Here is a 25,009-nt window from a genome sequence, read left to right as displayed (position 1 = left end):
ATTTTATTTTACATGAGGCAGAAAGAAATAAAAATGAAATAATAAAAGGCCTGCTGAGCAAAGGGTGGTTAATTTCAAACATGAGGGACAGCTTCTTAGAGGAAGTGACTGTAAGAAAAACTTTTTTTCCTTCTCATTCTTTAAGTCCTCACTTCCTCTCTCTCTTCCTTCTTCCCTCTCTCCATCTTCCCATATGTCTTTCAAACATTCTCCAAAGTAGATAGGTATGTCAGTCTATCTACTTTTGTGAATGTTTGAAATGTTCTCTAATAAAATGTTTTTAAAACTCATTAGGTCATTCACATGAAAAACTGCAATCCATAACATTAAAGGCTTGGCATGTTTCAGAAATTATATCTCTGAAAGCCTTTTTGTGGGGAACCAATCTCTGAATGCAGTGGTTCATAAGAGCAAACATTTCAGGAAATAACCATTTTAAATACAGTCGTGAGCCATACAATGATGTTTCAGTCAGCAACAGAGCACATATACAAAAATGGTCATCTAGCAAGCTAAGATCAATTTACTGTTGAAGAAAGAAAAAATACTTTTAATAAATCCAGAGTAACCTAAGTGTACAGTGCTTGTAAAGTCTACAGTACTGTGCAGTAATGTCCTAAGCCTTCACATTCTCTCATGACTCACTGACTCACCCAGGGCAACTTCTTTTTTTTTTTTTTTCCCCCATTTTTTTTTTTCATTATACTTTAAGTTCTGGGATACATGTGCAGAATGTGCAGATTTGTTACACAGGTGCACACATGCCATGATGGTTTGCTGCACCCATCAACCCATCATCTACGTTAGATATTTCTCCTAATGCTATCCCTCCCCTAGTCCCCACACCCCCTGACAGGCCCCGGTGTGTGATGTTCCCCTCACTCAGGGCAACTTCTAATCCTGCAAGCTCCATTCATGATAAGTGCCTTTTACAGCTGTATCATTATTTATCTTTTATACTGCATTTTTACTGTACCTTTTCTACATTTAGGTATGTCTAGATACACAAATACCATTATATTACGATTGCCTATAGTATTCAGGACTGTCATATGCTGTACAGTTCTGTAGCCTAGGATCAATAGGCTATACTGCATAGCCTAGGTGTGTAGTAGACCATCTAGTTTTGTGTAAATACACTCTGTGATGTTTGTACAATGACGAAATGATTGAACAATGCAGTTCTCAGAACATACCCCCATCATTAAGCAACACATGGCTGGATATAAACAAGATAGTGCATGTTTTTCTCTGTCTCTTGATTTAACTTACTGATGTGCCACCACTTATTTTTTACTCTTAGTTCCGTAATATTGTCTTAGTTCCATAATATGTAATGCATACCAAACAGAGGTACTTCAAAGGAAGGAGGGTGCTTTGAGGCAGTCATAGAAAGAGGAAGATCTTAATCACCAGGTTGTAGCACATGGTAGATATGTAACAAATATTTGTAAAACTGATCTTTGAAACAATTTGTATCCAAGTATCTAATCACTACTAGACTTAGTCTATTAATTCTTAAAAGAACAGAACACTAGAGGTCAGTCTTCACATTGAGAAAGAATGGAAAATATAGTAAGATAACACAATCTCTTTGAGTCTTTTAAATAGTGAGAAAATTGTTAGAATAACTTTCACAAATATCATGCAACTTTCATTATTAATACAGTTTAGAAGTACTAAAATCATTTAGATACACAGTATATAAATGTATATGTGTTTACATTTTCATGGAGTATATGAGAAGTATTGTATCACAAATTGGATTTTTTTCCAGCACTCAGTCTAATACGACATATTTTAAGAATTTTTTTTTTTTTTTTTTTTAGACAGAGTCTCATTCTGTCGCCAGGCTGGAGTGTAGTGGCGCCATCTTGGCTCACTGCAACCTCCACTTCCAGAGTTCAAGTGATTCTCCTGCCTCAGCCTCCCAAGTTACTGGGACTACAGGCGTGCACCATCACACACAGCTAATTTTTGTATTTTTAGTAGAGACAGGTTTTCACCATGTTGGCCAAGATGGTCTCAATCTCTCGGTCTCATGATCCACCCACCATGGCCTCCCAAAGTGCTAGGATTACAGGCGTGAATGACCATGCCCGGCCTATTTTAAGAATCTTAAGCCTAAATTAGAAGACAGAAAATTGAAATACAAAGTCAGACAGGTTAAATAAACTCTCTGCAAACATACCCTGTAAACTCCAGAGCAGTTTAAATGCTTCAGCAGAGACTGGCTTCTGTCACTGCTTCTTTTGAACCAATTTTCCTTCCCAGGTAGTGGCTGGGATGGACCCGGGGCCCTCAGTTCCTCAGCTTCCAGATAACTAGACCTTTACCAGTTGTTTAAGGCTACCAGATTCTTCTTTCTTCAAATGTCCCATTTTCTTCCCTTTACACAGACTATATCTACCAAAGTCTTGGACACTAGCATATTTTCTCCGCCGAAATTCTGCCCATTTTCTTTTTCTGTACTAGAAGAGTCTTCATTGTTTGCTGATGCTGAGACAGCATGTTAAACTCACACAGAGTAATTTCTCATTCTCTTCTGAAGCTATGTCCCTAATAATCTCCTAAGAGGAAAAAAAAATCTCTTCATTCTATAGTTACAGATCTGAAAGAGAAACAAAAAGCATTTTAAACAGCAATAAATGTTAAATTACTGGCCGGGTGTGTTGGCTCACACGTTTAATTACAGCGCTTTGGAAGGCTGAGGCAGGCAGATCACTTGAGCCCACGAGTTTGAAACCAGCCTGGGCGACATGGTGAAATCCCATCTCTACAACAAAATACAAAAATATTAGCCAGGCATGGTGGCGCGTACTTGTAGTCTCAGCTACTTGGGAGACTGTGGTCGGAGGATTGCTTGAGCCCAAAAGTTCAAGGCTGCTGTGAGCTGTGATTACACCACTGCACTCCAGCCTGGGCAACAGAGTAAGACCCTATCTTAAAAAAAAAAAAAAAAAAAAAAAGTTAGGCCGGGCGCAGTGGCTCACGCCTGTAATCCCAGCACTTGGGAGGCTGAGGCAGGCAAATCACCTGAGGTCGGGAGTTTGAGACCAGCCTGACCAACATGGAGAAACCCCATCTCTACTAAAAGTACCAAAAATTAGCCGGGCATGGTGGCGCATGCCTATAATCCCAGCTACTTGGGAGGCTGAGGCAGGAGAATCACTTGAACCCAGGAGGCAGAGGTTGTGGTGAGCTGAGATCGCGCCATTGCACTCCAGCCTGGACAACAAGAGCTAAACTCTGTCTCAAAAAAAAAAAAAAGTTACATTACTAAGAAAAAATAAACATAGTTATTTTAATGCCTCAGAAACATACCTTTAAACTATAAGGCAAATGTTTCCTTAGAGAAAGCCTAGTTAAAGCAGGTGGGAAGACAAGCTACAGAATGGGAGGCAAATAAATATATAAAGAGCTCTCGAAATTCAACAGGAAAAAAAATAAACAATCCAATTACAAAATGAATAAAACACAGAAATAGACATTTTCACGAAAATGATGTACAGAACAGCATATGAAAACATGTCCAAGCTCATTAGCCATCAGAGAAATGCGGGTTAATGAGTTACCACTACCCACCTGTCAGAATAGCTAAAATAAAAAGAGCAACAGCACCAAATGCTAGGGAGCATGAGGAAAAACTGGATCACTCGTATATTGCTAATGACAATGTAACGTGGTGCCCTCCCTCTGGTAAACAGTTTGGCAGTTTCTCATTAACTAAATATAGTAACCAGAAAGCCCAGCAATCATACTTTTAAGTATTTATTCCAGAGAAATAAAAATCTTTATATCCACATGAAAACCTCAACAGGAATGGGCATAGCAGCTTTATTCATACAGTCTCAAACTGGAAACAACCCAGATGTCCTTCACCGAGTGGATAAACAAGCTGTGGTGCATCTGTCCATACCAGGTGATGTGGTTTGGATCTGCATCCCCACCCAAATCTCACGTCAAATTGTAATCCCCAGTATTGGAGGTGGGACCTGGTGGGAGGCGATTGGATCATGGGGGTGGTCCTTCATGAATGGTTTAACATCATCCCCTTGGTGCTGTTGTCACGATCGTGAGTGAGTGTGTGTGTGTGTGTGTGTGTGTGTGTGTGAGAGAGAGAGAGAGAGAGAGAGAGACAGAGACAGAGATCGAGATCTGGTTGTTTAAAAGTATGTAGCACCTCCCTGCTCTCCCTCTTGCTGCTCCAGCCATGAGACATGCTGGCTCCCCTTTCGCCTTCCACCATGATTGTAAGTTTCCTGAGGCTTCCTCAGAACCTGAGCAGATGCCAGAATCATGCTTCCTGGACAGCCTGTGGAACCATGAACCAATTAAACCCCTTTTCTTTATTAATTCCCCAGTCTCAAGTATTTCTTTATAGCAGTGCAAGAATGGACAAATACACCAGGGAATACTACTTAGTAGTAAAGAAGAACAGACTATCAATATTGCAGCAACTTGGATGAGTCTCCAGGGAGTCATGTTAAGTGAGGAAAAAAAAAAAAGCCCAAAAAATTACACACTAGTGACTCCATTTATAGAACATTTATGAAATGATAAAAATTTTAGAAACTGAGAACAGATTAGTGGTCGCTAGGGAGATAAGAAACCATAGGAGGAGGATGAAGAGAGGGAGGGAGTTGGATGTGGTTGTAAAAAGTCAACATGGGGGATCCTTGTGGTGATGGAACTGTTCTCTGCCTTGACTGTTGTGGTGAATATATGAACCTACAATGTGAAAAATTATATAGAACTAAATACAAACACAGCAGCACAAATGAGTCCAAGAAAAACTGAAAAAAATCTGAATATGATTGGTGGATTATATCTATGTCAATTACGTGGTTTAAAATTATACTGTAGTTCTGCAAAATGTCAACATTGGGGGAAACTGGATAACAGGGATACAGAATCAGTCTCTCTGTATTATTTCTTACGCCTAAATGTGAACCTTCAATTATAGCCAGAAAAACTTTCAATTAAAAGTATACATAAAACAATGGTTAAAGAATTCAATCAATACAGCCAGTCAGTGAATGGAGGTTTAAATATGGCTTCAGACTCTTAACCAATTTTTTCTGCTTGTTCAGACTTAAATTCTATATGACATTATCTGCAAATTGGTTGTTTCCATGTCCTGAGTTTACTGCTAAAGAGTTGATCAAAATAATCTGAGATGACAGTTCTCCAAGGCAAAAGAAAAAAACGTAATTTTCCAAGTAGATTGGTCATTTGAAGAATTGCCACCAAAATTACAGTACTGGAGAAGGAAAATGGTAATGTTGTGGCAGCACAAATCTTCCCTTGCTTATCATGCTTTCAGAATATTTTGCCAGGCTGTGTGGATGAGAACAAGAAATGGAGTCTCTAATTGGTGTGTGCATTCACATCATGTGGGGAGTGTTGGCATTAAAATCTTTTTTTTTCTCGCCTTCGACAGAATAAGCCCATCTATGCTTCTGCCGCCACCCTTCTTCTCACATTATTATCAGGTCTGTTAAACACCAAATTTCCCAGGCATTCATTTCTCAAGAAGCCTCACTTTCCCAAACCAATTCAAGTAACATAAATTATTTTCTAAATAACTAAAAGCGAAGGAAAAATTACGCATGTTTCCCCCAACCCCTTCTACCATCCCAGAATCACCTCTGATCTCCCAAATGACCAGAAGAAACACTTTAATCAGTAATTTCTGGCCAAAAGACGACTTTCCAGGAATTAGGTGGCCTTTAAGGTCACACCTGAATGTGGAAGAGCTGGGTGGATCAGGCAGGGTAGGGAATCTCTGCTGTGATAATAACATCAAAACCTTACAATGACAGGGTTAAGCTGTACATGTGACCAAATCACATGGTACCTCCCGCTCCCCCACTCCCCCTACACACAAAGGACTGCCTCTAAAAACTGGAAAAAAACTGCATAAAGTCTTTAGTCTAGCTAATAGTGCTATACCAACGTCAGTTTCCTGGTTGATATCATACTACAGTCATGTACCGTGTCACCACTGGGGGAAGCTGGATGAAGGGTTCCTGGAACACTGCATCCTATTTTTGCAACTTTCTCGAAATCTACAATGATCCCAAATAAAACATGCCAGGTTTCCTTCTCACTCACACAATTCTCCCTCTGCAACGGGGCCAAGTTCTCTCTAGGCCCAGGCTGAGAGGACAGTTCCCATCTGAAACGTTGCCCAGGGAAAGCAAGCTTAGAATTATCCAGCCCTGGCCAGAAGCAACACACGAAACTGTTTCTCACCACTTGTTGCCAGATCTCCTAGTCACAAGGGTGGGCAGAAGGGGCAAGGAGCAGGGAATTATGTAATCTTTCTAAGTGCTCAGAAGGTAAAAACCTGAGAATATTTGGTGAATAGCACAAAGTATGACCACACTGAATCAAGTGACAAGCTGAAAAACAAGCTGTCCCTGTTCTAAATATAAATTCTAAGCCCCTAAAAAAGATATTCAGAAAGGACCTACTCACCTTATTAGAAAATAAACCTCTTTTTCCCCCAGGTGAATTCAGGTTTCACTACTTATTAGCAATGTGACTTGGAGCATATTACGTACACCAGGTGCCTCTGAGCTTTAGTTTCTTCATCTGTGAAACAGGCTTGTGGGGAAGATTAAAGGAGATGACATATGCAAAATGCTCAGTGTGGAGTCTGCAGGGAGGCATTCAAATAGTAAATACACAATACATGTTAGCAGTTACTGTTACCATTACTATTTTGCTATCATTATTTTGTTGTTATTAATTGTCTCCACTATCACTTGCCCTTCCAGGAGTGATTAGAACTCAGTCCATCAAGACTTAATATGAAGGAGACTTAATTGAAGGAGAAATAGGGAGAGGCATGCTGGAAGTTGAAGGACATCCATTTATAAATAATTTGATTGAACTATTATTCACTCCTCTTAAACCTTGATTCTTATACTCTCACGTATCCAGTGCAATCTCTCTGAAACCCTATGAATCTTAGTATATTAGTAATATTAATATGTTAAGAAGGAATATAGAACAGTGGTTAAGATTGATTCTGCAGCCTCACCACCTGGGTTTGAATGTACTTTCGTCATTTATTAGCTATGTGACCCGGAGCAGGTTACTTAACCTCTCTATGTCTCAATTTCCTCATCTAGAAAACTGGCTGTTATGAGATTAATTTGGGTTTATATTTTACACCAAATACCAGGGAAACAGCATCAGCCACACAAGACATGATGTCCCTTTCTCCTCTCACTGATCAAGTAGACAAATATTCTGAAAACACACAAATTCACTCATACTTAATAGTCCAGTTCTCTCAAAATTTCAGCACTCCAGTTTTAGGTGGTGAGAAAAGCAAAGGTGTGTAGCTGAATAGAAAGGAGCTGATTTTAGAACTTTTTTTGTTTTTTAATTAAGGAAACCTAGGATTCACTCTGGGTGGTGAATAATCTCAGAGTTCACAAAAGTAACTCCTTTTCTTGGTTAATCGTATGTCACCTTTGCACAAGGCAGAAAAGGGACTGCTGTTTCCCTGCATGGTGCAGAGGAGTAACACCTGTTCATAGGTAGAAATCCTCTGGAAATGCCCCGAGGACTCCTTCATTTCCTCATGGCTGGTGGAGTTGGAGGCTAGTCCCAGAACCTTTTATTCAGACGACATTTTAACAACTGTGTCCCCTGTGCTCTTGCTGCATTTCCTCAAAGGCTAAAAAAAAAAGCCTATCTAATCTGTCAGAAGGGCCAATCTAATCTGCCTTGTTAACTGTGTTTATGGAATAAAATGTTTTATAACATTATATATCATAAAACTCAACATATAAAGCAGATGCAAAATGTCCCTGAAACTGCAAATATTGACCAATCTCTTTTCCTCCCCAAGCAGATAAACGTGTGATATAAGAAATGTATTATCTGTCATCAAAGGACAATAATAGAGAAAGTCACAGTTGAACTGCTTCACCCACCACATCCACTTATTCAGTAATGGCCATTATGGCCCAAGCTGCCTAGAAACATTTTATAATAAAGCACGGTTTTTAAACTCTTTTTCAAAATTACATTGGCTACTTTAAATCTGCATGTAGTCAAGTGCACCATATCTAAAGCTCTAGTCAAATGTTTCCCATCACCTACTATTATTTCTTAACCTCCAACCTAGTTTCTCCCAAAGTGTAGCCCACACAGCCAAGTAACTGGGGAAGCTTCTTAAAGATGCAGGGTCCCAGGCCATGTGAATTAGAATCTCTGAGATTAGGGCCCAGGAAACATCATCTTGGAATTGCTGCAAGCCCAACAAACATTTAATAATATATTAATAGTTATAATTTAAATATAATTTTAAATGTTTTAAATAGATAAATTTGTACTATATTTCCTCCTTTAAAAAATGTCTTTTTTTTTTTTTTTACCATTTCAAGTCTCTGTGTGCCTTGTTAATTCTTTTGCATACATCTTTCAATCTCAACAAACCCATTTCACAGATGAAGAAACTGAAGCTCAGAGACAGCTGGTGTAATACGCCCAAAGTCACATAATTAATAAGTAGCAGAGCCTGAATTCACACAGGGAGAAAAATAGGTTTATTTTTTAATAAGGTGAGTAGGTCCTTTCTGAATGTCTTCATTAGAGGCTCAGAATTTGTTATTGTTAATTCTTTCTTAGAGTTACATACTTTACCTTATAGACCACAAAAACACTATAGATAGATAGATAGTAATAAATAGCTATAAATTTGATGGATATATAGAGAACTTTAGCTAACTCTAAAAATTAAATTCCCTACAGTGCAAATAGCAAATGCTTTTTAAAAGAAAAAACAGTCCAGGCACAGTGGCTCACGCCTGTAGTCCCAGCACTTTGGGAGGCTGAGGCGGGCGGATCACGAGGTCAGGAGTTCAAGACCATCCTGGCTAACACGGTGAAACCCAGTCTCTACTGAAAATATGAAAAATTAGCCGGGCGTGGTGGTGGGTGCCTGTAGTCCCAGCTACTCGGGGAGGCTGAGGCAGGAGAATGGCGTGAACCCGGGAGGCAGAGTTTGCAGTGAGCCCGAAATCGTGCCACTGCACTCCAGCCTGGGTGACAGAGGAGGACTCCATCTCAAAACAAAAAAAAAGAAAAAAAGAAAAAACAACAACTATCTTACCCAAAAGTAAGTTTTTTTTTTTTGGTGACCCTTATTAAACCTAATAAGAACATGTATTTTTGAAATTTAAGAGACTAAAGGGATTGTTGTTAGTTGTTGTTATTTGTTTTTTCATTATGTTTTGTTTGACTTAAGGTATTTTCTCTCATGAGCAGTGTGGTAGTTTTAAAAAGATTAAAATGCTGGCCGGGCGCAGTGGCTCAAGCCTGTAATCCCAGCACTTTGGGAGGCCGAGACGGGTGGATCACGAGGTCAGGAGATCGAGACCATCCTGGCTAACATGGTGAAACCCCGTCTCTACTAAAAAAAAATACAAAAAACTAGCCGGGCGAGGTGGCGGGCGCCTGTAGTCCCAGCTACTCGGGAGGCTGAGGCAGGAGAATGGCGTGAACCTGGGAGGCGGAGCTTGCAGTGAGCTGAGGTCCAGCCACTGCACTCCAGCCTGGGCGACAGAGCGAGACTCCGTCCCAAAAAAAAAAAAAAAAAAAAAAAAATCAGTGACTTCAAATTAAAATGCAAGTCTTAGTAAGAAGAGAAAGGGCAACTATCACCCTTAATTTTGCTGAATGACAGGTCAAGCCTGGTGACAACATCATCCTAAACCAATGCTTTCCAAAGCAGTTTCCAAGAACACTAGCCCCATGGGGTGCACCTCTAGGGAAGGGTCCTTGTGCCCAAATATGTTTGCAAATTGTGCCAAACTCTCTTTCCTGGCCCCCACCACAGTGCTTCACAAAAGTACGTGTTCACATGAACAGCTCTGTAAAGTCCTGCAGTAAAGCAATTGGTGAATTTTGATCAGGCAAAAGCATTTTGCAAGCTTATTTGTCCTTAAATCCCCCTTATTTTAAATTGCTTATATCACTTTGTGAACAGTTCCACAAAGCAAGGGAAATTTGAGGTTGCAATAAGCAGCTCTCATATCTGTTGAGTCAGGGCTGTGGGGTTAAATTTCATTTCCGTACGTGTCAGTTGGATAAATCCTGTTCCGTAGGCGGAGACTTTACCCTCCCCCCTCATCTTTTAAATCCAGGCCACTGGTCATTAGTGGCAGGAACCTCCAAAGCACCCGCATTCCCACTGCCAGAAAGCAGGCTGGAAACCCATGCCCTATTTACCAATGACACAGCCTGGCATAAGCAGGACAAGGTGTCAGCATTTGTGGCCCTAGGCTGATATCTAGACCTCTTTAAGGACTCCGAAAAAAGTGATTTCCTAGGCTCCCTTCCTAAAGGATGTATCTCTTCTCTCTCAGAAATCAGAGATTTCTGTCTAATAAGCTCCAAATTATATGTGGTCAATGTGGTCACCTAGGGCCATACGTTCCAAGGCCCTGTATTAGCAGTTCTGGAATAGCTGAGTTGTGAAATACTACACGTGGGTAGTCTTTCAACTTTGCAGTTTAATACTTCTTAAATGATTTGTCTAGCTCTGGGGTCCAACAGCAAGAACTTCCCCCCTACCCATTGCCCATTGGATTTCAGCACATCTTGTTCACCACTATCCCTGGTGCCTAGAACAATAATGTAGCCTGTAATTGGCGTAGAGTGGACATTTGATGAATATTTGTTGAAAGAATGAATTAAGCAGAAAGGCTGTTAATCTAGAGCAGGGATCCCCAACCCCCTCCCCCCCGCCCCACTCTCCCCACACCCCTGGTTATGGACCAGTACCAGTCTGTGGCCTGTTAGGAACTGGAACTGCGCTGCCCAGCAGGAGGTGAGCAGCAGGTGCGCGAGCATTACCACCTGAGCTTCACCTCCTGTCAGATTCACAGCAGCAGTAGATTCTCATAGGAGCACAAACCCAATTGTGAGCTATGCATTCGAGGGATCTAGGTTGTGCGCTCCTTATGAGAACCTAACTAATGCCTGATGATCTGAAATGGAACAACTTCATCCTGAAACCATGCCCCCTGACCCCAATCCCTGGAAAAATTGCCTTCCACGAAACCTGTCCCTGGTGCCAAAAAGTTGGGGACTGCTGCTCTAGAGCATCTCTGGGACTGATCCATCAAAATCATACCTATTCCCTTAGGATGGGCAAACCTCCTGAAACTTGTGGCCATCTTCCATACACTCCTTCCACTTCCACAACTCTTGTTGCCTTAGGGCAGGGGCAGTGTCCTTAAGATCCTGTCTGAAGGCCCCTAGAGTACTGAGTGAGTGTACAAAACCAATGCCTGCAGTCAAATGCATAAAACCGGTTCTTGTTCCATCCATCACTAAAGGAAAATCACTAAGCAAAATCAGTGATTTATTAGAACAGGATAAAGGAGAAATAAAGTCCAGATTGGAGAAATGACCACTGGGCTGCTAAGAGTACAAAGGTCTTTATGCAGCCAGGCTCTCTCTTGAACCTATGTCATGCCCACGTCCACCCAAATATGCTGGGGGCATGTCTGACACACTGATGAAGGAGCCCCGCATTTTCTCTGATTCTGGGCTTTTTTGCTTCCTCCAAGAGGACTCCCCTCAAAATAAAAAGATAAGTGGCACAATAAACTAAATAATAAACCTAGTAATCAGAGAACTGAAACGATTCCAGGGAAAGCTTGTTGACCGTTACTCCAGGGACTCATCTCCGGAGGAGCCCTCTGAGGACATGTCTAGCTTCAAGAGAGAGGGACTCTGGTAAACACTGGAAGTGCCATTTCCCTACATTTTAGGTCAAATTAGTTGAAAATGCCTGTTTAGAGCCTTGTATTAGTTCATTTTCACCCTGCTGATAAAGATATACCCAAGACTGGGCAATTTATAAAGAAAAGGAGGTTTAGAATACTCACAGTTCCACATGGCTGGGGAGGCCTCACAATCATGGTGGAAGGCGAAAGGCACATGTTACGTGGCAGCAGGCGAGAGAATGAGAGACAAGCAAAAGGGGATTCCCCTTATAAAACCATCAGATCTTGCGAGACTTATTCACTGCCATGAGAACAGTATGGGAGATTCCATACTGATTCAATTATTCGTATGGAATTAACCCCCACGATTCAATTATCTCCCACTAGGTCCCTCCCACAATATGTGGGAATTATGTGAGTTACAATTCAAGATGAGATTTGGGTAGGGACACAGCCAAACCATGTCAGGCCTCTTTAACAGAGCATCACAAAAATGAAAAAGTTATTCTTTTCTCCTTCTACCAGTCTCATGCACGGTTTTTGTGCACAGAGGGCTCAGTGTGTCTCTCTCGGCAGGGAGCTACAGTTTTCGGCAGATCAGAAGGAATGCTTCCTTCCCTGAGAAACAGGCCAAGTTCTTTATAGTGCCTGGAGGCCGGGCAGCCACCACCTGCAAAGAGCTCCCTGCTCAGGAGAGCCAAGACTGGTGCCTTGAAGCTTCTCAGATACCATGGGGGTAAACTTGCTCCCACAGATATTTGTGGGGAGGACTCTGTGGGAAGCTGGACATCTTGTATGTGCACAGGCACAGGTAGGGGCCAGGGGTTGGGTTGTTTTATTGCAAAATAATAAGTTGACTGTAGGAGGATAAGACCTTGATGGCCAGTAAGTTTGGGCTTTAAGGACCTCCTCCTTTGGGATATCTTGAGCATGTCTACATGGATTGGGAAACTACCATTTTAGAATAAATGTTCTAAGAGAGGAACTACAGACTCAGGTTATAAAAATCAAATAATTTCAGTTGTAAGATGAACTTTGAAGGTGATTTCATTCAAATGTGTTATTTTACAGATGAGGAAACTGATGCAAAAAGGGAAGCATGGAAGGTCATTTAGTTAGGGGAAGGAATAATTGCTTTTTCCCCAAAACCATAGTATTAAGTGATGGTTCTATTTCAGTGAATCCTGTCATGGCCATGACGTTTCAAGCTGGGCTCTGGGCCTGGTGGTAGACCACTGTGCAGCATACAGAGCAGCAAATGCGATTAGTGCAAAGTTCATCACTGGGGAAAGAGCCTTGTTGCCCTGGAGATATCTAAGCCCACAGTCATTGATCTCCAGAGCAAGGCACCTACTCCAGGCATAGCGGGAAACACCACCCTCCAAACCCAAGTCCAGAGTTCTGCTAGAAAGGCTGCTCATGACTGCAATGCCAGTCAATTGGCCCCAGAGGTGTCCTGGGAAGTCAATGCCTCTGGTAACACACTAAGCTGCCCACCATTAGAACTCCCTGGGCTCCTGGGTTATGTTAGCACAGGAATACACTTCTCTTTCCTTTCCCATGTGAGCTGCACCATGGCAGTGAGTTGGAGTGAAACAAACCCTTGGCAGCCATCTGCAAGGGGTAAAAAAGACTTCAACTAATCACACTTGCAGATAAAAGGCCCAACTCCTCCCTGATCGCAGGGGAATCTTTAAAAAGGCCCTTTCTTGGGCTGGGCACAGTGGCTCATGCCTATAATTTCAGCACTTTGGGAGACCTAGGTGAGCAGATCACTTGAGGTCAGGAGTTCAAGACCAGCCTGGCCAACATGGTGAACCCCTGTCTCTACTAAAATTACAAAAATTAGCCAGGCATGGTGGCACATGCCTGTATTCCCGGCTACTGGGGAGGCCGAGGCAGGAGAATCGCTTGAACCTGGGAGGTTGCAGTGAGCCAAGACTGTGCCACCACACTCCAGCCTGGGCAACAGAGTGAGACTCCGTCTCAAAAGCAAAAAACAAAACAAAGAAAACGGAAGGCCCTTGCTGGGCCTATTCTGGGAAGAGTCCTCCAGCAGACCCAGAGAGAAATTGTTGGGGGGGGGGTTCTCTTAAGCATTTCAATACTAAACTACTCATGGCTTTGTTGCAGGCCTCTCCAGAAATTCAAAATCATACAAATTTGAAGAACAGACATCGTAAATTTCACACGAGGATAAGCACAGAGAGGATCAGTTGGAGTCTAGGCATCACAGACCCACCCCACCAGCTTTTTTTTTTTTTTTTAAGAGACTGGTCTTACTCGGCTGCCCAGGCTTGACTGCAGTGGCATGATTATGGTTCACTGTAATCTTGAACTCCTGGCCTCAAGCGATCCTCCCATATCAGCTTCCTGAGTTGCTAGAATTTACGGTCACATGCTGCCACACCTGGCTCCCCCGATCCCCTCTTCTACCAGTTCTCCACCTGCACAAACTGGATCTTCTTTAACTCTCACTTTTTTAAGAGAGAATACTTGCCCAGTAATCCATTTATCCATTCATTATTTATTTAGTGAGTCCCAGACACTGCGCTAAACATCAGGGATGCAACCATGACATGACATATGTTCCTGTCTGCAATGAGGCTGTGGTGTCTGGAGATCTCGATGACTGCTCCACAGGTAACAAATGCCGGGATTGGCATCAGTAGCGAATGACAGGATAATGCACTGGAAGGGCACCTGACTCAGACTTGGAAGGTCAGGAAGGGCATCTTAGAAGAAGTGATGTTTTAACCAGGATCTTAAGAATAATCCAGTCACTTGTGAAAGGTGAAGGTACAAGGGTGATATAAGATAGTGGGACTGCACATAGAGGAAACAGTTTGTAAACTAAAGCTCAGGGGCGAGAAAGGATTTCTGGTTCATCTAGAAATCTGAAAGATTAAGATGATTTCGATTAATGAAAAGAAAAGAACATAGAGATCGGAGTCCCAGGTCCACGGCTCTGGGGCTGGCACAGTGATGTACTAGCAGTGTGACCTTACACAAGTCACCTCTCTTGGAGCCTCGGTTTCCTCATCTGTAATACAAAGGGATTGGCCTAGGAGACAATAGAGAGTAGAGGAACATAAAGCCCCCACCCCATGTCACTGGCACAAAGATCCTTGAGGGACTTGTGCTGGAGGGGCAAGGCCGGTCACCTTGGTCTCCGTCTTTGGAGCTACTCCATGTTCCTGCAGTCATGTGGGAAGGAGGGCACCAGGGAGGCAGTGGAAACTTTCCCAGGACCTGGGGCCACTGAAGTCGCCAACGAGTTCTATTATCAGAAGGAGACATTTGTACAGTCCTCGCTCTTTGATAGTCTGTGTCTAAAATGTTTTGTTAAGCCTGGAAAAAGGCAAATACTTAGGTGTGATTAGATGGCATGCTGAAAGAACTTTCAATGCTAATGAATGGAAAGCAAATATTGATTGGAACTTGTTAAAATGGTGTATAGCATAAAAAACAATGTTTACTAAGGCACTTATGCTTGTCCTACACATAGTAGGTACTTAGTAATTATTTTGGCTTGATTTAAATAAACATGTATTACATCTAGTAACCCTGATACTAGATGTTTGTTACATAGGAATTGTTACTATTTGATTTCCAAAAAAAAAAAAAAAAAGTCACCTACTTTTAAGCCAAGTTTTCAATGTATTAACTTAAACTCATGGGATGTTTTTCTCCATGTAAATAATTTTCTTCTGACTTGAAACAGTACCCGTGGCAGTGACCAAACAAATGTCAGTCAAGGCAAAGCCGTATCATCACACCACAACATGTTGTAATCAAGGTCATAGACCAAACTCATGCTTTATCTCTCATCTACTAAGGTCTTTGTGCTGCTGAGAACAACTGTTACAAATACTGGAAGATATTGCTTAAAGGCAAACAGAATGAGTACTTGGAGGAGGTGGCCCCATAAATTATATATTTGATAACTGATTCCACTTTTAAAGGAAGCTGCTTCTGTTTTTAAATACCCATGAGATAGGTGCCCCCTGCAGAGCTATAACCTATAGTCTTTTAAACTATACATAAGAACCATTTAAAATACGTTGGTAGGTAAGACTGTGTTAACAGAAACAAAGAGGTTAAGTTTGGGAAGGTTATACTTTGGTTTCACGAAAACACATGTCAAGCTGTTCAGCCCACGTTACACCTGGTGCAGACATCACACTGTAATCACTCAAGCCATGCGTCATTTCATCTCCACTCACCCAAAACAAGAGATGTCACCAGTGAAAGATATTTTCTAGGTGGGAGAAGTTCAGGTAAGGATTTCAAAGGCAAGATAATTTAAAAGCAGCTAGTGTGAACTTTTTCTCAAAAAACCCTAAAAGTTAGAGAAGAGCATATGCGCTCTTTGGAACAGACATGTAACTGGAATGTCACCACCCCTTCTTGAGTTTGAGAGGCACCAATATGTATTCCCAGACCATGTGTTTTCAAGCACCCTCACTTGTCTGAGAGCCACCTAGGAAATAGCTGATAACAGCTCCAGAAATCACCACAAGGGGGAGCATTGACCTGGCGAGTTAAGCCCTAGGGGACAGTGTCAGGTGGAGTCTACAGTCTGGACTTAACAGGGCATGTCATGAAGCCAACTTCCATCATTCACAGGTTCAGCCATTACCCAGGCTGCAAGCCAGCCCTGTAACACTTAGTCCATGTGAGCTGAACATCTACCACCTTTTAGGATCCCAACCAAACTCTTTTTTTTTTTCTTCTTTTTTTTTTGAGACGGAGTCTCACTCTGTCGCCCAGGCTGGAGTACAGTGGCGTGATCTTGGCTCACTGCAACTCCGCCTCCCGGGTTCACACCATTCTCTTGCCTCAGCCTCCCAAGTAGCTGGGACTACAGGCACCCGCCACCTCGCCCGGCTAATTTTTTTGTATTTTTAATAGAGACGGGGTTTCACCGTGTTAGCCAGGATGGTCTGGATCTCCTGACCTTGTGATCCGCCCACCTTGGCCTCCCAAAGTGCTGGGATTACAGGCATGAGCCACCGCGCCCGGCCCCAACCAAACTCTTATCCTACAAGTCACCCCAGGGGTCTGGAAGCTTCTCAAGCAAAATGTTTTCTTTACTCCCTGTCCTGAACATTGGAGTGTACTGCGTAAACCTCTCAAGAAAGCTCAACTCAAATGTCTGCAATCCTTCTTAGAAAGGGGAGGATCTGTCTTTGGGGCCCTATGGGTAATTTCTAATGCTGACCACGGGGACTCCTCAAAAACATTTCTACTAGAGCAAGAATGTTGAACAATTTGTGTAACCTCTCCCAGGTACCTACTATAACCCATTCTAGAAATCTAAGTAGAAAACTCTGTTTTTCCATCTAGTGTCCATGCAAGGATGGTGCATTTCTGCCAAAAATAAGTTTGGGGTCTGGCGTGTTATCTCTAGTTGATTCTTAGAAATGACTGACCAAAGAAAGTGAAGGGGAAAAGAAAACAATTTGTGGAAAACTCGTAAATAACTCTTTGTCCCCCTCCCCCAAAACTCTGTAAATGTAAAGAACACAACGTATAAGGAAAATACACCCAAATTTAATGTGCAGTTTGGTTGCCATGTAGCTGTTCATACATATTTTGCCACCTAAAGAAAATTGTACAGCTTCTAATTGTTTTGTTCTGTTTTGTTTTGTTTGAAACGGAGTTTTGATCTTATTGCCCAGGCTGGAGTGCAATGGCTCAATCTCGGCTCACTGCAACCTCCGCCTCCCGGGTTCAAGTGATTCTCCTGCCTGAGTCTCCCAAGTAGCTGGGATTACAGGCATGTGCCACCACACCCAGTTAATTTTTGTATTTTTAGTAGAGATGGGGTTTCTCCATGTTGGTCAGGCTGGTCTCGAACTCCCGACCTCAGGTGATCCGCCCACCTTGGCTTCCTAAAGTGGTGGGATTACAGGTGTGAGCCACCGTGCCTGGCCTCTAATTGTTATTGTGACATATTTTCTTCTGGCTTTACAATTTATTTTTGTAACTGAGGCCTTAGACCCTAGATCCTAAGACAGTGCGGGTCATTTTTGTGTAGAAAGTTACGCTGATCTTGACAATTCACTTTTACTTGACAATTCACTTTTTGGCCAGAGGAAATAAAAAGAAAGTATATTGGCGTGCAATATACCAGCTTTGGAAAATGAGAACAGTTTAAGGATCTGTTTAGAATTTACATGTCTCCCAACCCAAAACTCACTGTTGTTCCTATTATTGCAGTTTCATTGGAGTAGAAAATTTAACCCGATGACCAGGAAACTGAAGAGACTCAGTAGCCTAAGAAGGGGATTATTCAAAGGAAAAAGGTCCTAACTTACGTGTTGAAATTCTCCTGTTCAAAATCTTCTAAGGGAGAGAATAGGCCATGTAGGAACATTACTGATATTGGTCATTTGTGTTTCTGAAACTCTTCATAGGAAACCACCTTGGCATACGTTGTTACTTTGAATTTTCACAACAACCCTGAGAAACTGGCTCGAGGGCAGTTATTATTCTTTACAAATAAGAAAATTGTAGATGTCAGGCTCACAGTCACCCAAATAACTGGCAGAATCAGCCCTCAAGTCCAGACCTTCTTTCTGAATTTGAAAGTTCACTGCTTTTTTTGTATTCTTGCTGCTACTTCTTAAGAAGCAGAAAACAGCCTCATTTGATTGTGAGGCCTTTCAAGAGTAACTATACTTGCAGGCAAATAGTGTCTCCACAATAAAACTGCCTACTTCTTTGCAAGAGATTTCACAAAAAAAGGCTTTTTCTACTCATGCTTACTGTCAGCGGTGAGACATAAAACTGAAAATGTCTTAAAGGACTAAGTTAGCATTTTGATGCCGTGAGCCTTTTAAATACCCCATTGTCTCTGAAGAGAAGGACAATCAGCCTTTGTACTGCCGGGGCATTCTTCATCCATCCCGGATCCCTGGAAGGCCCCCATTCCTCAGAAGGGCTGTTGTCTTTTTCCTGCCACAACATCAGCGCGACATATCTCACACTTAAGACGGCAGCCTACTCAGTCCCCATTCATAGATTCCTCTGGAAATTAATGTCTGCTACCTCCACCCCCTCAAAAAGAAAAAAAAAGAAAAAGAAGCTCTGGCTTTGTGAAAAGAGTTATTGGAAATAGAACTTGTGAAAAACCCTTACTATGCAATGGGAACTCAGACAATAATGTTTTGTAACAGTTCTGTTTGATGTGTACTGACGGGAATTAATCATTTTAGTTAACAGAATTGCTCTTTGTTATGTAAACTTTGTAAAGTCTGCCTCATATGACCTCTTGCGTTTGGGGAATCCACTGTTCAAAACTGTCATCTTTCTGTGGACAGCAGTATTCCTCTGGCCACTTATGGGACCACATTACTACTTGACTTCAAAATCTGCCCCGCTGCTGGGTTGGATGCCAAGCTAAGCAAAGATGAAAATACTGTAAAATATGTACACATACAAGTCCCATTCCCCAAGAAATGATTAAGTGGAATGAATATTTGTTTTCCCACTTCGCCTTTTCATAAATAGCCAGCCTCTATCAAAAATGACCACAACCCTAAAAATACACCATTTCTAGATTAACACACTTCTGTTCACTTCAGATCTCTGTCTCTTCTAAATGTATAAAATGAATAAATTGAGTGCCTTGGAGAACATAAATAGTTTGGCCTGGGATTGTGTGTTTTTATGTTGGATATTTAAGGTAGGTTCCCACCAAAATCACCATCTCCCCAGTCCCCCTAAAGATGGAATTCTCTCCTCACATGGTTTCCCTAACCTCTCTGATATGGCTTGAGCCAGCTCTTCCCATCTTAGCTAGTAGGTTTGCATTCTGTAAAACAGCCCACCGCCATCATCACAGAGATTATCATCAGACTGTTAGAATCCATTCTTCAGTCTCTTTGTGCCCATGAGAATCTAGAATGACTTCACTAACAACCAAGATTCATCAAGACCCCTTGAACTAGAGCTAGACTCTGTCTCCTAGGTTAACCTCCTACAGTTGGCTGTGAAGTAGTCAGTCCCTATGTTTACCACAAGTGTGTAGCTGATAAGCCCATTGTTAGCCTCAAATTGTTTATCTGCAAATGCAAGGGACATACCAATACATCAACATAACGTACAGAGAAAGAAAGCAGGTGTCAGACTAGAAAAGATCTGAGGTTGCATTCTTTTTCTGCTACTTGCATATAACCTGTATGATATTGCAAAGAAATGTCTCAGGACTTATTTCTCTCTTGTATAGTAAGGACAACACATGGTGGAAATTGAACTAACACATACTAAAGCAGAACTTAACACATGGAGCGTAGTAGGTGTTCAACAAATGACAGCTGCTATAATTACTATTGTTATAGTCTCTGCTATGACTCCTTTCTATTACTAAACTAAAGTCAATTTTCCACATGGTTTTCAAGAGAAAATTAGGAAACCATCCCAGGAAATAGATCATTATTCTATTTAAATTCTAGCTTTTTTTTTTTCCTTTTCTACCCCAGGTTTTCAGATATGTAAATCTTTAAACCCCTGTGGAATGCTCATTGACATCAATAAGGACACATGATAATTTAATCATTTGTTCTTGATTCAGTTGGTTTTTTAAAAGAAAAGGATAACATAATGGAAAATTACAAAAGCAAAGCACTTAGCCCCTAATACTTCTTTCTTTGAGGTGACAGAAAAAGCCCTTACTGGTTTCACACAAACTTTATCTGCCATCTAAGTGAAACAAGATTAAAGTTCTCATCTATGCATTTAGCACAACTGATAATTTTGTAAATGCAAAAAAAAAAAAAAAAAAAAAAAAAAAAAAACACTAGTGGGAGCGTGCTATTTGTCAAGCACAACGGTTGCCTTATAACCCTACCTGGGTCTTCAGTGATCCCGCAACCTTATCAGAAGCTGATGGGAAATTCAGGGCACTTGTTCACCAGCTGCAGGGGGATACTGTGGCTCCTCCAAATAAAGGTAATGACAGGCATAGTCATTTGAATACTTATCTGCCAAGGTATCTGGCAGCCCATCAAATGTTCGCTGGTAAACAGGTAATCTGAACTGGTGAATTCCTGCAGACAGGGAGCAATTGAGGTCCTCTTGCCAGAGAGGGAAAGAAGAATTTGCCTGATTCAGAATGTAGGTGCTGGGCCTGCTGGCTGCTGAATAGCCTCCCATTAAAGAACACAGAAGCTTTTGCATTGGTATCGAAAGCTTGGGCATATGGGCATTGAGCCCGACTGGGGCCTGAGGTATCTTCCTACGAAGACATCTGAGACCAGACTAAGCCAGCAAAGCTGGATCCCAGGCTTCCTCCAAGGAGACCTCCTTCTGCTCTTGCAAAGGAAACCTTCAGCACAGATGTTATTTAGTTTTTCTAACGCCGTCGACTACAGCAATGTAAAAACAGATGTATTTGAAACACATATTTGGAGAAAAAAAATATGGAGTTTATTCTATTTTTATTTATTTTTATAACATGTATTAATTTAATACAGAGAAAGAGAAAACAAATGGGCTATAATCTTACTGCCCAAGAATTTCTCTTGGCATCATTTTTGGACCTTTTTTCCCCAGCTTAACACATACAGAAATATGTACAAATCAAAAGCATAGAGCTTGATGAATCTTCACACACTGAACACACCTTTGTTGCTGGTACCAGCTCCCAGATCAAGAGAAAACATCGTCAACCCTCCTCCAAGTCTCTTTGGTGCCTTCTAGGCATGACCCACCTCCAAGGGCAATCTTGAGCTGAACTCACAGCATAGATTAGTTTTGCCTTGGCATTTTTTTTCCCTTAATCAACACAAATAATACAGTTCTGTGTAATCAGAGAAACTTAGAAATACAGAAATATAAACTTGAAAGCAAAGCCCTCCCTTTCTTCTTACCTCCTTGTCCCTCAATGCAACTTCCATTAATAGACTTTTTGTTTTGTTTTATTTTTGCCTTTTTCCAGGGAAATGTGTATGCTGTTTGCTAACATTATTATGTCTTCTTCTCTTTCTCCTCCTGCCCTCCTCCTTCTCTCCCCTCCCCTTCCTCTTCCTCCTCCTCCTCCTCCTTGTTCTTTTACTTTACACACAGCACATCATATATATGTATTGTCCTATTAGTTGCTTACCTTCTTTGTACCACTTTTCTTCATCGAGGGCTGTTTGTACAAATTTCATACTACTCTGTTAACAATGTTTCAGTAAATACTTTGGGAGACAGGGAGGAGCAACATTTCATGTTTTGTAACCAAATAAATTATGTTCTTGAATAGTAGAAAGAAGAAAAATTTTAAAAGATACCTTTTTGTCCCCTTATGTAAAAAGGCAAACAGTGGCTCACATCTGTAATCTCAGTACTTCAGGAGGCTGAGGCGGGAGGATTGCTTGAGGCCAGGATTTGAGACCAGCCTGGACAATGCAGAAAGACCTCATCTGTACAAAAAAATCTAAAAATTAGCCAGGCATGGTGGTGCACACCTGTAGCCCCAGCTGCTTGGGAAGCTGAAGTGAGAAGATTGCTTGAGGCTGCAATGAGCTATTATCACACTACTGCACTCTAGCCTGGGCAACAGAGCAAGACCCTGTTTCAAAAAACAAACAAAAAAGTGAACTAAGTTCCCTGTGGCAATTCCTTTCTCTTCTCCAGATTTCTGGGTTCTTCTATAACAGACATGAGAAAAGAAAACCCACTCAGCCCGTGTGAAGGACCCTCTATGCTCAGACTCCAGGAAACTCAGCCCCATCAGGGGTAGTCCTGCAACAACTGTAGAAAAGCCCATTCCTGATCTATGGTGTTTGTTGGTCTAGTATTTCATGAATATTTAATATTTTCTTTGCTATCAGGTTGAAAAATGAAAGCCTTTCTTTCCAAAACAAAATACCTAGAGATCACCTAAGTTTCCTTCAGTGAGCTGGCTTAACTTTGTTTTACTTTGGCAGAGGAAATTGCCATCCTAGAGAGGCATTTTTCAGTATTGCAGACTTTAAGCCTGCAACTTTATTTTAATTAAAATATATTTTTTCCAATAGGTGGCACTAGTGTGTTTAGCAATGCATGCCCAGTGAGGGGAATTGTGCAGTTCAAAGTAGCTGCACTTAGCACTTATCAGCACCTTTCCCATACACTCCTAGAGGCTGTCTTGACTTCTCAGCACTTCCAATGAGATTGCAAGATACCCAAACAAGCATTTCACAAACTGGCCCTTGACTTGTGGCTAATGAAAAATAGATTACAGAAAGGGGAGAATGGATCGCCAATGAAGAATATGCCCTTTGCCCTTTAGTTCATTTAAGGAAGTATTAATATCTGAAATTTAAAGTCCAGAACTGACATTTTCCCTGTACATACAACTAAACACTGATGAAATACTAAAAGGCTAGCAGGCCTAGAAGTCAGCTACTTAACACGAACATCCAAAGAGAGCCATGCACTTTGCTTCTGTTTCAGATTTTCCATTTGTGAGAAAAAAGTAATAGTGTCTTTCCCCAAAGAATCATTATATTTGATGATGTCTCAAGAGAAGACATCAAGAATGCACTCCATTCAAGGTCAATTTATATGATGCTCTCAAAAAGACTTTAGCCTCCACCACCTTTCAGCGATATTGTAAAGGGAAAATTAGAGCTACTCTGTGCATCACAGAGTCTGGGAGAATATAAAATGATACACCATGTGGGTTGTGTTGAGTACAATCCTAGTTTCTTCCCTTTTCTGACTGTATCACCATGGAAGAGTTATATAAACTCTTTGCTTACTGTCCATCTGAAAAATGGAATTCAATATAACAACTTATTTTATTATTATTATTATATATATATTTTTTTGAAATGGAGTCTTGCTCTGTCACCCAGGCTAAAGTATAGTGGTATGATGTCGGCTCACTGCAACCTCTGCTTCCTGGGTCCAAGCGATTCTCCTGCCTCAGCCTCCTGCGTAGCTGGGATTACAGGCACCTGCCACCGCGCCCGGCTAATTTTTGTATTTTAGTAGAAATGGGGTTTCACCATCTTGGCCAGGGTGGTCTCAAACTCCTGACCTCGTGATCCACCTGCCTCGCCCTCCCAAAGTGCTGGGATTACAGGCGTGAGCCACTGCGCGTGGCCTCCTTTTGTTATTAAGAGTAAAACAAAAAGCCAGGTCTTTTCAAATCTTCAGGCTTGAGTTATGGATACGGTCTTATTTTTTCATAGATGTAATATTGTGAAATATATATCTGGTCTTCACCCAGTTTTCTGTCATGTAGCTCCTAAAATCCTCAGACTCTCCAGAGTGATGAGTGTCTTTTGTATGCTAATGAGATGATTGGCGGTCTGGGGCTTGCTGGGTAGCTTCAGGATGGGAGATGGTCATCAGGCAGACCAAGCCACAATTAGAGGGTCAGCCCCACCCCCCAATCTCCAGGGAGAGAAAAGGGCTGAAGGTTAAATTGTCCAGTGGTTTAATCAATCCTGACTATATAATGAAGTCTTCTTAAAAACCCAAAAGGACAGGGTTCAGAGAGCTTCTGGATAGCTAATACCTGGAAGTTCCTAAAAGGCGGCTGGCCATGGGAGGGCATAAAAACTCCATGCCCCTTCTGGCATGCCTTGACCTATGCATCTCTTCATCTATATCCGTTGTGAAATCTTCTATAATAAACCAATGCATGTAAGTATTTTCCTGAGTTCTGTAAGCTGCTCTAGCAAATTAAGGGAACCCCCAGGCAGGGTCATGGGAACACTGACTGATAGCCAGTTGGTCAGAGGCACAGGTAAAACAACTTGAGGTTTGCCATTGGCACTGGAAGTTGGGGGCAGTCTTGTGGGCTGAGCCCTCAATGAATGGGATCTGATGCTATCTCCAGGTAGATAGTGTCAGAATTGAATTGAATTGGAGAACATCCCACTGGTGTCTGCAAGAGAATTCCCACAGAGTCCACTGGAGAACTAATTGGTTCTGGTGGGGAGAACACATTTTGGTGACCAGAGATGAAGTGTTGTGTATTGGCTATGTGAGAGTAGAGAAAATACTTTGGTGGGATTGTTTTCCTCCAATATCTCTTTAAAATACTGTTTTTTACATTTGATGTATTTCATAATCAAACATTAAATCGTTAATTTTCTTTTTTTTTTTTTTTGAGATGAAGTTTCGCTCTTGTCTCCCAGGCTAGAGTGCAATGGTGCAATCTTGGCTCACTGCAACCTCTGCCTCCCAGGTTTAACCTCCCAGGTTCTCCTGCCTCGGTCTCCCAAGTAGCTGGGATTACGAGAATGCACCACCATGCCCGG

General features: G+C 41.7%; 1 long non-coding RNA gene across 1 annotated transcript in view; it reads right to left on the bottom strand.

Moving 5' to 3' along the window:
• LOC114676375 (uncharacterized) overlaps positions 1 to 20,831 on the bottom strand; it is a 48,513-nt gene extending 27,682 nt beyond the window's left edge. The window contains exon 1 of the long non-coding RNA XR_013414562.1: positions 20,617 to 20,831. This is a non-coding gene — a long non-coding RNA (uncharacterized LOC114676375). The remainder of the gene's footprint in view (positions 1 to 20,616) is intronic.
• Positions 20,832 to 25,009: the final 4,178 nt, after the last annotated feature.

The sequence above is a fragment of the Macaca mulatta genome, chromosome 2 (genome assembly GCF_049350105.2).
Source record: "Macaca mulatta isolate MMU2019108-1 chromosome 2, T2T-MMU8v2.0, whole genome shotgun sequence".
Lineage (NCBI taxonomy): Eukaryota > Metazoa > Chordata > Mammalia > Primates > Cercopithecidae > Macaca > Macaca mulatta.
The sequence above is the reverse complement of the archived record's forward strand: the minus strand, read 5'-3'. Positions and strand labels throughout refer to the sequence as shown.